The following is a 3,872-nucleotide window of genomic DNA, read 5'->3' as shown; positions in this document are numbered from 1 at the left end:
TTACCACGCAAGACCATCTTAGGTTCCTCTCACTGTAATGGCTGTCGACCATGGCTCCCATCAAGATGGTCTACAATGCTGCAGCATGACTGCAACACAAAGGTTTTTTTTAAGTCACTCTCCACATGTTAAGACAAACAGACAACCCCAAAGATTAATTACGTGCCAATTACTATAACTTATGAAAGGGCACTAGTCTGCCCACAGCATCACTGGCACTGATCTTGGTCCTCTTCCCTCCTCCTGGTGGTGGGAGGAGATGAAGCAGCAGCAGGGAGGACATATCTTTGTTCCAGTCTGAGGGCAAGAAAAGGCAAAACACCCCAAATCACAAAACAATATCACTGAGTTTGAAACATCGCGCTACCCAAGAGAGAATCCACTTACTGGTTTCCCTGTCATTCTCTGGCAGTTTTTCTGCAGACTTCAGGAGGCGATGCAAATTGGTGGTCGTAGTCAGGGATATTGTCAGTTTGATGACTTTGGGCTTCAATACAGTGTCCCACTTTTCAAGGCGCTTACAGGATGTTTCATCGTCGAACATCAGCAAAAAGTCCTGATTCACCTAAAACAGTGGATCAACTCAGCTTCAGGACCAACACAAAATCATGTTCTCAATCAGACAAATAGCCTGTACTTCTGATTCCAAGACATACTACATCACTCACCAATCCTTTGATGACCAGAAACCTGGGAAAGACTGAGGACATCTGTGCTTCTGTCTGGACTATAAACTAGTTCCTGGCGATACTGGAACACTTCCTTCATCTTCTGATAGATTTGTTTTTCATCGGCCAAGGGTACAAGAAATGATATGGCTTCCTTGCAAGCATCACCAACAAGATGGTGGTCCAGGTCAGTCTTCCTTCTATAGGTTGGGCCTCCCGACTGGGGGGAAATACTCTTCTTGATGGGTCGATATGAGGTCTTCCTTGTTACCGTCTTCAGGCGATAATTCAGATATCCTTTGCACGTGTCAGGATCATAGAAGTGTTCTTTATTTTTAGACCTGATTCTATGACTGTGTGATGCCCCTTTCAGTCCACAGAACAAGTGTCAATATATTAAAGCAAGCATGCTCTACCAGCACTTACATAGCCTTTGGCAAAAGGCTCAACGAAGGTAAGAGGGTCACAATTCCAAGAGCATAACGTTCTCTCTGTTGATGAGTGGGAAGCCTCCTGCTCAACAACAGTAAAGCATACACATGCCTAATATGTTTAACCAAAGTTTTGTTGATGAAGCTACTGTATCTTTCTACAGTCTCATAATGATGCCAAATAACATTAATGCATAGTTTGATTGTTTTGATCCATTGTTTGTGGCCAGATTGGCTGATGAGAAGCTTACCCATGCATCTCTCTCCTGGTTCTGTGGTCCAATGTTTTGGTTGTCTGGTACTCTTCTAATACGTCTTGCCCACCAGGTCTACTAGTCAGGGCATTTCGGACCATCTCTTAAAATGAGATTGGATGAATAACGTGCCCAGAGTGAACTGCTTCCTACTCTGTCCCAGATGCTAATATATGCATAGTATTATTACTATTGGATAGAAAACACTCTGAAGTTTCTAAAACTGTTTAAATGATGTCGGTGAGTATAACAGAACTCATATGGCAGGCAAAAACCTGAGAAGAAATCCAAACAGGAAGTGGGAATTTTGAGGCTGGTCGATTTTCAACTCATCGCCTATTGAAATTCCAGTGGGATATGGATCTGTTTGCACTTCCTACAGCTTCCACTAGATGTCAACAGTCTGTAGAACCTTGAATGAAGCTTATACTGTGATGTTGAGCCGGATGAGAGGGGAATGAGTCAGTGGTCTGGCAGAGAGCCAGGTCCTGGTCATGCGCATTCCACATGATATCGACTTGCGTTCCATTACTTCTATAGACACAAAGGAATTCTCCGGTTGGAACGTTATTGAATATTTATGATAACAACATCCTAAAGATTGATTCTATACTTAGTTTGACAAGTTTATTCGACCTGTAATCTGTTAGTAGTGAGACGTATTGCACCCGTTACTGAAATAGTTGTTCCAGTTGATTTAGATCGTTCCATTAGGCAATCTTCCCTACCCTGGTAGTCATTCTGAATGCAGGTTGTGGGTGATTAAAAATTCCAATTGTTGGATATCCTCAATCTGTCTGGATTCCAATAGGAATTGCACATAACTTTGCATCCAGCATAATGTGACTTGCAGGCCTGATGTCACCTGTAAAACCAGGAGTTTCCTAACAACACTGTGTTAGGTTATATCTAGGCCCTCAAAGAAATACCTTATAATATGCAATGAAGTGTCATAAAGAGTTTAATTTTAAAGTCTAATAAGGCTGGTGGAACTGTTCATAAAGGGTTCTAGGAAGATCCCTTCAAAGATAAAAGGCTTCTCGGTAGAACACTTCATGGAGTGTTGTAGGAAGAACCTTTAGAGGATAAAATAGTTATTAGTAGAACAGTTTACTCCTTCATAGAGGGTTCTAGAACCTTTTACACATGATTCTATGAAGAACCCTACATAGAGAGCTACCCAGCACCAAAAAGTTTTTTTCCCCTGTGGGGACAAACAGAAGAGCCCTATATGGTTCTACTTAGCACCTTCTTTTCTGAGTGTATAGTCAGTCTTATGACTGTGCATGGAGTCAGTGCAAGATAACGTCCATGCATGCTCCTGCTCCCTCTGTTAAAACTGTATCATGACAATGTAGCCTACTATACACTATTACTCTCTTTGTGAAACGTTTAATTAAGTTTAGTTGCCATATAAGGATAGCCCATGTGTCCTCATCATTCTCAGTGGTCTTTGTTTATGCAGATGGTGGTCACAATTGGACAATGCACAAGTAAATTAACAAAGCTGTGCGGGTTGTTTACATGTCTGGTTGGCTAATAAAACGTATCAATGCTAATGCTAGGGGCGGCAGGTAACCTAGTGGTTAGAGCGGTTGCTAGATCGAATCCCTGAGCTGACAAGGTAAACATCTGTCGTTCTTCCCCTGAATAAGGCAGTTCCAAGGCCGTCATTGTAAATAAGAGTTTGTTTTTAACTGACTTGCCTAGTTAAATAAAAAATAAAACAAATATAAAATGCACAATCGAAATATTATTTGCGAAATTATAAACACAAGGAACCATATTTTGGGGGAAAATGTTTATGGAGATGCCGGGGATTGAACCCGGGGCCTCATACATGCAAAGCATGCGCTCTACCACTGAGCTACATCCCCTTCCACGTATCTCTAGAGAAAATAAAGCCATACAAATATAAGCTCACAAATAGATACACTACAAACTATAAAAACATCCATTAATCATTGAAACTGTATCGCTTTGCAGTTGCACTCCCCCCCACGCCTCCCAGATTTAGTTAGTTGCCTACGGACGAAAACGGCCATTTTCCACAACCTTCTCCACAAGATGGCAGTAAGTCCGTTTTCTCCATACTAACGTTCCATATCAACCTCAAAGCTTGATTTCACCAGATATTTTATATCACCAGAGAGATTGGATATCGGTGTTATCAAGTCTTTCTGGTTAAATCAAACTATGTTTCTCCTCTTCCTCTCTGATTACATATAGCAAAAACGTATTGTAGAAGGTGGGCAAGTTTTTTTTGATTATATCACTTTTAGAATGTAGAAGCTATATGTTACATAGTTTACCATTTTTACATCACATCAGTCAGGCGGGAAATGCTTTGCTGAGTTCTAGAACATGCACGGGTGACATTAAAGGTCAGGAGGAGCCGTCTGCTGCAAGAAGTATTCAAATATTTTGCTGCTCTAAACAGTCAAAATACTCCAAGAAATGAGTATACACGGCTAGATATCATTTTATGAAGAATCCTCTTTTTCCATATGTTTACTGCT

General features: G+C 41.1%; 1 non-coding gene across 1 annotated transcript; it reads right to left on the bottom strand.

Annotated features, from left to right (window-relative positions):
• Nucleotides 1–3,158: 3,158 nt before the first annotated feature.
• Nucleotides 3,159–3,230, bottom strand: trnaa-ugc (transfer RNA alanine (anticodon UGC)). Its single transcript has one exon. It is a non-coding gene; the product is annotated as a tRNA-Ala (tRNA).
• Between the last annotated feature and the right edge of the window lie 642 nt (nt 3,231–3,872).

The sequence above is a fragment of the Salvelinus fontinalis genome, chromosome 10 (assembly GCF_029448725.1).
Source record: "Salvelinus fontinalis isolate EN_2023a chromosome 10, ASM2944872v1, whole genome shotgun sequence".
NCBI classification, from domain to species: domain Eukaryota; kingdom Metazoa; phylum Chordata; class Actinopteri; order Salmoniformes; family Salmonidae; genus Salvelinus; species Salvelinus fontinalis.
Note: the sequence above shows the minus strand (reverse complement) of the source record. Positions and strands in the feature narration are given on the sequence as shown.